General features: G+C 35.6%; 1 non-coding gene across 1 annotated transcript; it reads left to right on the plus strand.

Moving 5' to 3' along the window:
* The first annotated feature begins 632 nt into the window (after positions 1-632).
* On the plus strand, positions 633-714 carry Trnav-cac (transfer RNA valine (anticodon CAC)). Its single transcript has one exon. It is a non-coding gene; the product is annotated as a tRNA-Val (tRNA).
* The last annotated feature ends 9822 nt before the right edge of the window (positions 715-10536 follow it).

Below are 10536 nucleotides of genomic sequence, written 5' to 3' on the forward strand. Positions count from 1 at the left end.
GAGAGCTTTTCATTTCCTTTGTTATTTGCTCATAAAGGATATTTTACATGATCTACACAGGATCTGTCCATTTTTGTAGAATTGAGTTTATCTGCTCTTAGTGTAAAACTGAATTAACAGTAGCTTAAACCAATTAGTGTATTTTTCTTTCTTGCACAAGGAGTGTTGTGATAATCTATCCTGGACTAATATGGCAGCTACGTTCCTGTTGTCTTTCTTCTCTGCCACCAGATAGGCAGGGCTTCCATTCTTTAAGGTTGCCTCTTGTTTGCAAGATAGCATAAAGCTCTAGCCATTATGTTCATTTTGCCAAACAATGAAAAGGAAAAAGGAAAGGACTTTTACAGTCATCCTACTACACACTCTCAGAATATTCGCTCCTGTATATACCCAAAGACTCAGATTATTTCTCATATCCACACCTATTTTGAAGGGAGGTTAAGAGATAGTTGTTTAGACAGATCTATTACTGTTTTTAACAAGACAGAGAAGTAAAATACAATACATATTATGAGGACAAGTAATAATCTCTGCTGCACCATTTTTTAATCTGATCCTTATATGGAGGATCTCTCATCTAATACCAACAACTTCTCCAAAAGCTAGTTGGAGACATCATTAGCTAAGATCCTTTTGGGGCTGGGGATATAGCTCAGTTGGTAGAGTACTTGCTTCACATGCATGAGGCCCTGGGTTCAATCCCCAGTACCAAAAAAAAAAAAAAAAAAAGATCCTTTTGACTTTATATGTCTGCCTGAGCAGTCTTATGTCTTAGAAGTGAAAGTTCTAAATATAAAGTGCAATTTTCAAATAATTTGATTTAATCAAAACGTCCCAAAGCACAACTGTTTTTTTAGGTGCCGATTTATTTTTTACTTCTGAATCTTTGAGATGGTAAGTGTCTAAAATTTAAGCAACTGTCATTTTTAAAACTTAAGAGAATCAGAGACAAAAATTACTGGTTTCACATCATAAAATGTTTCAATTCTGCATCACCTGAAACACTGAAGTTACCAGTCCCTTAATGTATTGCTCTCATAATTGTGATTTTTACAGATTAATTGTTATTTGACAAGTCTGCTGGTGCGGATATCCTTCTTTGACTTTGAATGTTTCTGATGATCAGTTTAAATTTGAGTCAAGGTAAAATAGAAATAAAATTTTGATTACATTTTTATTAAACTACTCTTAAATATAAATAATAATATTTTCGATCACTCAAGAGGCTTTTTTGTTTCTAGCTGGTATGTGCCATATACTAATCAAATGGAACATCATGAGATTAATGTCTATTAAGCTATGACATGCTTATACCTAATACCTAATCCTCATGATGAGGATGCCCAAAAATATCTGAAATATGTTCATGTTTTACAGAAAAATGGGGTCAAGAGATAATCTCAAATACTGACCCAATTGGGATTAATGCAAACAGATTTCTAAAATTGTCACATGTCATTGAAAGAAACACAGATGATGTACTACCTGATCCTTGACATCTAAGGGGCATATACAATTTAAGAAAAGGGAGGTCACACATTTTTATATTACATGTATTCACATTTCCTTGGGGATTTTTCTGGTGCTGGGAACATATAGACAATGAAAATTCAATTTAACTACAATTCAAAAATATCTAAAGTACCTTACTTGATCAAAGTGTATTGTAGGATTAGATACCTGGAGAATTTAGATATTGGTAGATCGGGATTATTATTTTAAATTGGAATATCTTTAAAATTTAGTCAAATTAATGGTTCATTCCTTTTATTCCATGCCATTATGAGCTAAGTACACAAAAGCTGTTAACACATGGCATACCTAATCACCAGTCCTACCAGCTGCCAACAGATGCATCAGTCAACAACAAATGTATTCTAATCATGTCCTGGAAAGAACTGTTTAACACCTTTGGAGGCTGACATCTGCACCTTGTAGAAGTGCAAAAAAAGTGTTTAAGGTCTGCATTTATTGACACCTGCTATGTGCATTGGAGAAAACATGCAAGCGAGCTCAAAGGGTATTTTTGAGGAACTCTGAACACATAGTAATAATTGCCATTGTTAACATTTTAAAGTTTAACAACAGATTAAGTTGGTTGATAAGTACATGCACGACTGAATCATAAAATCCATGAGTTCTGGAACCATTTCTTAACATATTTGCATGCCCCATAGTGCCTGGCACTGTGCCTGGTATATCATATGTTTTCAAAAAATATTTGATGGGCTGGGGATGTGGCTCAAGCGGTAGCGCACTCGCCTGGCATGCGTGTGGCCCCGGGTTCAATCCTCAGCACCACATACAAACAAAGATGTTGTGTCCGCCGAAAAAAAAAACTAAAAAATAAATATTAAAAAAAAAAAATTTGATGATAATCAGTGTTACACTTTACATCTATATCAAACCAGAGTGTCAAGCTGATGAAAAGGGAAGGACTTCTTACTTTTAGATTCCTTTACTTCCCTATACTCAAATTCCAGTTAGTTGTTGTTGGTGGTGGTGTTTTAAGTAAGATAGAATGGAACTTCCCCGAATAAGAAATATGCATGACTACTAAAGACAATGATTAGCTTAGAGGAAAATTCCACATTTACAAGTAAAATAGATGGCTTTGGAAATAACTCATGGCAGAGTTTTGGCTCTGAAGTAATGATTAGGTAAATTTTAACTCCTTGAGATAGGTTGTTTTTTCTTTATATTTTGGGACCAGGTATCCAAACAGTAGAAATAGACACAATATTATATCAACTCACAGGTATAATAAAACAATGAATAAGTGCTCATCTTTTTCATGATTACTGCCTCTATATTTATTTTCCCCAAATAATTATTAGCTTTATATAAATAATATACGTTATTCCCCTGTTAGTCAACAATGATGTTTGACATTAAGGAAAGGTCAGGCATCATGAATGGGAAACCACATTGTGCATTGCCTTTACGGATTATTGAATTAAGAGGTACATATATTTGACAAAGTATGGAAATCAAATAGCTGCCATGTTAGCAGTGCCCTTTTACATGCCATAGATTTATTGACATTTACCAAACATTAAAAAAAATGATAAAACTGTGAGTGCTTAGTATGCATTATGATGTAAAACCTAATATCACTTCCCTGAAAATTATAAGAGAACACTTTAATCAGAGTAAATCCACCAATTGATTAGACAGGCAGTTGAAATATAAGTTAAACAAGCATATTTAATTCTAGAAAGCACAAAAATTAAGTCCTTTATGTCAGTTAAGTTGTATCTGTTGACTTAGATACAAATTCAATCTATATTTTATCCATATACACACAGCAATGCAAAGTTGTTCCATGGGCCCAAGATGTACTTGATGCTTTGATGTAACAAATAGATTCTCAATCCACATAATGCTTACTGCAATAGATGTTATGGAAGTAGCTTTCCAGGAAGAAAGTAATTATGATCCAACTCTATGCCTTTAATTGAAATACAAAGTTGCAACATAGATTTTGCATTCTGAACCATCATGGGAACTGCCAAAATAAATACAGGCATTCAGGTTCTAGAACTTGTACTCCTACAAATACAAACTCATCCCCACTCCCAACCCCTGCACCCCCACTCTCACATACCCCCTACCCCTCTGTAGAATACATACTCTCTACCCTGAGTACAAGAGTTCATTTTATTATCAGGAAATTGAGTCAGTAAAAGAAATATTATAATAATCATAAATATAAATGACTATAAGCTCTTGCAGAGATTTTAAAATTAAAAATTTAAGGATTTTCATAAAGTCTTTCATAAACCAATCAATTTGAGTAAATATCTTATAGGGGCAAATGAATTTACTGTCATCAGATTTAGTGATAGCCATGTTTCAAGAGTTTTGGAAACACTAAATTCAAACCGATTTATGAAAATACAATTTAATCCCAGGTAAATGTTCTTGTTTGCCCCTACCTGAATGATTACCTAGCCTTTGAAATGTACACAATCTTGAAATGCACCCAATCTTGAAATGCACCCCAAACATTGGACTCCTCTGAGGAAACATTTAAATGTATAACGATAATACTTTTATATGAAATTGAACCAAACACCCATAACATATGCGCCTTTCACCTTATTTTCTCCAGTAATACATCAAAGCAAGGGAGTTGATTTTTTTAAAAAAGGAAAGAGGTGGAATTTCTTATAAAGTCTGAAAACACCTGAGTTCAGGAGTTTTTGTGGATTTATTTTTTCATGTTTTAAACTGTGTCTATAGTTTTGTTGTATTTTTCCCTCAGAAAAATATGTCATCATGGTATGGCAATATTTTATGTTGACATGAACTTAGACTTCATACACTAGAAAGACTAGTGGTCTGAGAATTAAGAGAAACCTTCTGATGGGAACTGTACTCTCATCTTGTCTGGCAAGACATGAAGCCTCCCTAGACCTTGTAGGTGATGTTCACAGTGTTGTAAAGTGAGGATTTGGGAAGAAATCCTTTCAAAGGTGCTTGTGTTGGCTCTTTGTTCTGCATTTACCACTATCCAACTACTGCACAGAAGGACCCAAAGAAAATAGCCCAAATTCATAATTTTTATTGCCAATCTGGACTTCCTGAATCTACCCTCCTATTTAGAGCAAGTAGACTAAAAAAAAGTATAGAAATGCCAGAGATAACTTTTTTCATTCATTCTCTTTATTTATTTGTTTTTTTAGATGGTACTAGGGATTAAACCCATCCTGGTGAATGATAGTCAGTGTTCTACCACTGAGCTACATCCCCAGCCCTTGGTTCAGACTTAAAGCTCAATCCTTTAGCTCCCTTTATCCTGGGTATCTCACTTCCATCTTAGCTGAGTTCTCCAACAACAACAACCAAAAAAAAAAAAAAAAATTCACTTCCAAATCTAATGGAAAGTGTTGTTATATGGTTGTTCATTGCCTTGGGTTGTTTTAACTTCAAAACTTCAGGAGTCTTTCTACCTCATGTCCTGGAGCCCTATGTAAGTAATGTAGCTTTGGATAGGAGTTTTCAATATTTTCTATTCCATTGGCATTTTTATCCCAAAATTAAAGCAGAATGATTAGATATTCAGTTCTGGAATCAGTCCATGTCCTTACTTCAGCTTACCATTTATTAGCTATGTAAGTAGGCAAGTGACTAAAGTCTTTATTTCTTCCCTTGTGAGTCACATGCAGAGGGTGGCTAGTTGCTGGCCTTACCCACAATGGCTTGCAATAAGTGTGAGGTGAGATAGTCAGGACTACAATCAGGAAGACCCATTAATGACATGGTCTTCCAGCATTCATTCCACTACTGTCCCTTTATTACAGGACAGTGAACAATACGTTGCTCTAATAGACATTCTAGTTAGGGCAGACATGCAATGAACAAGCAAACAAATAAACACAACTGTTATATTGACTGGCTGGTGCTTAAAAGACAGCTTTATAGGATAATGTGACAAAGAGAGAGAGCTATTTCAAGAGATCAGGAGGGCCTCTCTGAGGAGGCGGCATGCAGCTGGGATAAGGATTGAGCAAAGGAAAACTTCAGGAAGGAACATCCCACTCAGAGAAACTGCAAGAGAAAGCACAGAGTAAATAAAGAAGATCAGCACAGCTGGTGCCCAGTGATCCAGGGAGGGTCTTTGTTACCAGACAATGTCAGAGAGGTGGAAGGAGCAAGACCTGCTCAAAAGTGGAGTGAGAGCACAGTTTGAGAATGTCAGAAGCCACTTTTGGTAGAGTCGTTATCAAATCTCTCTTCTACCCTCTTGCAAACATGAGACCTCAGATGAGTTGATCAAACTCTCTGAGATTCAATTTGGGACAGTAGAATGGAATTGATAATAATTGCTCCTCACAAGTTTTGGAAATGTTGAATGAGATTATGAATGTAGAATCCAATTCAGCACCTCATATATGATAAGTACTCAATGATTACAGCAAGATATCATTAAATTATTATTATGATGCTGCAGGGTTGATGGTATGATGGTAGCAGTGCTAATGTCCAATCTTCCCTTTTTCAATTAAAGACATATTTTACTGAAATGAGGTAAAATTGGCACTGCAAAGCAACCAATCTATAAAATTATTTCAATAGCTCCACTTATGTATTAAAAATTGAAAAATAAAACCCTACTACATTTACTAGATTCTGGTCCACTAAAAAATTATACAATATAGTAATTGTAACTGCCATCCAACTCACCAGGAGATGAGTTTGCTTGCCATCTCAGCATCCAGATCCAGTTCTTACAACAGGATTGAAGGTATTGCAGGTAATGGACCTACACTCACTATAGTTAAAATATCGGTGTCCCCCCAGAATTCATATGTTGAAACCTAATACCCACAGTGATAGTAGTAAGAGGTGGAGCCTTTGCAAAGTAATTAGGTCTTGAGGGCAAAGTGCTTTTATAAAAGCCACCTGAGAGAGCTGGTTTCCCCTATCTGCTGTGTGGGAACACAGCTAGAAGGTGCTTTTGTTGACACAGAGAGAAAGCCCTGACCAGACATGAAATCTTCTTGTGCCTTGACCTTGAACTTACCAGATTCCTGAACTGTGAAATATAAATGCTTGTTGTTTATAAGCCATCCAGTTTACAGTATTTTGTTACAGCAGTCCAAGCAGGTGAAAACAGGGCCTTTTCTAATATCTCAAGAACTGCATAATGTTGAAGAGCACAAGCTCTGAAACCAGCCAGCCTGGGCTTCACTGGGCAACCACTCACCAGCTATGAGTCTGTGCAAGTGGCTCAGCTTCCCCAGGTCTTAGGTTCCACATCTCTAAGTCCAACACTTATAACTCAGCTATTGTGTGTATATCAGTAACATAATGCCTGTAAAGTGCCTTTGCAATTTATGATATAAAATTAACTCTCAAAATATAAACTATTATTAGTTGGTACTATAACTCATGATAATCAGTTATAATGACTTCAGGTAGATGTGAACAACCACTTTTTATAAGTGCCAATTCTAAAACAATCAAACTCTTAATACGGTCAAATAAAAAAAAAAAAAAACAACAGTAAAAGTCACCTAACATCCCACTACTCATGGGCAGCCCCATTTAGATATTAACAAATCACTTTCTTTGAGGTTTTTTGTTGTTATTGTTTGATTATTTAATTTTAATAGACCTTTCTACCATGCTAGTTTCATGACTTTAAAACGTCTTTCTAATTTCATGACGAAATATTAGAAAATGATTTCCATATTGAAACTTTTCCAAATATATTCATATATTACCATTTTGTTACTTAAAAGAAATATCAATTTTACAGTTATGATTTTCTAGCCATTAAAATTGATGTTAGGCCAGTCACAGTGGTTCACACCTGTAATTCCAGCTACTCAGGATGCTGAGGCAAGAGGATTGCTAGTTTAAGGCAAACCTGAGCAAGTTAAAATTTAAATTTTAATTAAAAAAAAAAAAGGTCAGGGATGTTGCTCAGTGGTAGAGCACTTGCCTCGCATACTCTAGGCCCTGTGTTCAATGCCCATTACAGTAATAATAATAAACAGTATTTTTTTAAAGAAATAGAATTGATAACTTACACAAATACATATTTCTCCAAAGGTTTAAATAAAACAAACAAACAACAAAGTAGTTTGTTAATATTTAAATGGGGCCATCCACAAGTAGTAGGCTGTTATGTGACTTCTACTGCATTCTTTTTTTTTTTTTTATGTGGCCTATTAACACTTTTATTTTCTCAGAATTGGCACTTATAAAAAATGGTTGCTCACCTCTGCCTGAAGTCATTATCACACATTGATTATCAGTCAGTACCTTAGAGGAATGAGTTGCCAGTCAGGGACGGTTAGGAAGAAAGGGGAAGCTGCAGAGTAGGGGAAGTGTTTCCAGGCAAAAGGGGAGGCAAGATGACCGAGATGATGATCAAGAGGGTTATGTCAAGAGATTAGCATATTCCTTGACTCAAAGTACATTTCCTATGTACTGTGACTAACCATCAAAAATCCCTCCTTTTAGAAATGAGGGTAAGTAACTCACTCTAGGTTGCATCTATGGAAGAGCCAAAATATGAAACTAAATAGGTTTGAACCCAAAGCCTTATGAATGCTGGTAAGAAAATAAACATATGGCTTTTGCTATTTTCTTCTGCATTAAAAAATGGGGGTGTGTGTCTGGTGTGTGCACACGGGTAATCCCAGAGGCTCAGGAGAATGAGGCAGGAGGATCACAAGTTCAAAGTGAGCCTCAGCAACTTAGCGAGTCCCTAAGCAACTTAGCGAGACCCTGTCTCAAAATTAAAAATTTTAAAAAAAAGGGCTGAAGATATGGCTCAGTGGTTAAGCACCCCTGGGTTCAATCCTCCACACCAAAAAAAAAACATGTTTATGTGTGTGTGTGTGTGTGTGTATAGTTTCACCTGATCAGGACACAAAAATCCTGTTGAATATCATTACCCCATTTTATAAATGGAATTGTAAATTTCAGACTGAACAAGTTATTGAAAATCATTATATTTTACAGTCACAATTTCTGACTCACTCGTCGTTTCACTACACCACACTGTTGTCATTCCTTAGGTGAGTGCTCACACAGAATATAGAAATGAAGCCTGTGTAAGCCAAGCCCTCATCTCCAAACCAAAACCATGATTCTTGTTCACAAAAGCACACAATTTAGTGTGAGAAACAAAATTTTGATGCACAAAGAACTGCAGACTTCTTTCAGAGTACAGAGAAAGAAACAGGGGATTAAATATAATTTGCATGTATAATTCTACCAACCCCTCACACATTCTCCCTACTCTATTTCTCCTACTGCTAGTTATTCTAAATCAGTTTTGGAAAGAGAAATTTAATGCATTTCCTCCACCATCTCCATTTTGACTGAATTTGAAATGTATTTCTTCCTTTGTTCATTTTGTAGTTATTAAAACCTACTAATATTCAAACTCCTATAACAAACCCTGGGACTGCAGTGTTAATAAAGGGAACATTTCTCTCTCCAGGAATTGACCAATTCTTGCAATGTTTAGTGGAAAACTTTTAGTTCAATCAATAGCAAAATTAGTTGGAATCTAGATCCCAATATTGCCTGACACTTTCTTCTCTTCAGCAATTCCCTGTTTTAAGAGCAAGGCTGCTTTAAGTGTGGCTGTTTGTAAGACAAGAGAGATTATTATCATAGTCCGCTGTGATGACCTTCACTTTATCATTCTTTTCATTCCTGATTAACGCTCAGTGGCCTTGTCAGAGATTCTCCTCCACTATGCCAATCTGCCACTTCCAAACCTATTTCACCTCCCTTTCTTGCCTGCACCATTGAAAACAGGATTTCTGAAAACCTTTTGTGCAAGCTATAATAATGCTGCTTTTTCTAAATATACTGATAAAAATATGAATGTGACTGATTGTGATACTAATCAAGGATTAGAAAGGGGAAGAGTGTCACAGTAGCTCATTGTAATCCTTCATTTTTCTCTTCGGGTTGATTAGGAATCGTTTTTTCTAGTTTCTGATAGTAACCAGATATAGAATAAGGTACGACTAAAAGTCCTGATGGAATCAGTTAATTGTGACCATTTCCTTGATCTTTCATTTGAGTTGAGATTATTTCTTAATTACTTAGTAAATTTTTTGCTCTCATTGCCCGGATCCCTGAGGTCGGTTAATGTGATTTGCAGCTGGTCCTAACTATGTATGGTTGTCAACACAGCTTATTTTGTTAATGCTATAATCCAGATGAGTGAAGAGAAGACATACTCACCTAGCGTCTCTTGATGATTTAATCCTCCTCTGGAAAGGATTAAGGAGCTTTTGTTTGCATCATAAAATATTATGAGTTCCCACAGAAAAACCACCTTTCTTTCATACTCCAGGACATCACGTCTTTCATGTGTTTCTGTGATTGTTAGTATATGATCTTCTTTCCAGTTCAATCACCAAGTTATCCCACTGTCTAGATCTGTTTTAAGAATCCCTTTAGTACACAGGGTTTGGTAGACAACAAAAAATTGCTAAACAGAGTTGCTACATATCCTATATGCTGGCATACACTGTTCTTCAAAGTGTCTTTTCAAGCATTGGATTGAATCAAATGATCAGGTCCAATCATCTGAGGTTCCTTTAAGTACATAATAAATTCTGAGTCTGCTGAAGTCTTCAGCCAGATAATTCACAAATGGACAAACAAATAGGATCAAAGACTTTACAGCTATAAATCATTACTCTCAAACTTCAATTCATTTTGTTTCCAATAACCTGCACTATGTAGAAAAATAATGTATATGTTTGTTAATATGATTATTTTAGGAATTGTCTAACCTGAAGGGGGCTCTAACTTACACAATTGAGTCACCTCTTAGGTTGGGAGGTGTAACTCAGTATTAGAATTTATATAGGAGGTTTGAGCCCCAGGCTTTGATCAAGCACTAGAAAAAACAAACAAACAAACAAAAAGATTCCTCTTAATATACAGTCAACAAAAACATTTTATTGGCATCTAGTCTGATGCAAACACTGAGATATTAATTGATAGTATAGGGATCAATGCTTAACTTCGAGCTCACAGTGATAGAAA

Source organism: Marmota flaviventris, chromosome 10, assembly GCF_047511675.1.
Source record: "Marmota flaviventris isolate mMarFla1 chromosome 10, mMarFla1.hap1, whole genome shotgun sequence".
NCBI classification, from domain to species: domain Eukaryota; kingdom Metazoa; phylum Chordata; class Mammalia; order Rodentia; family Sciuridae; genus Marmota; species Marmota flaviventris.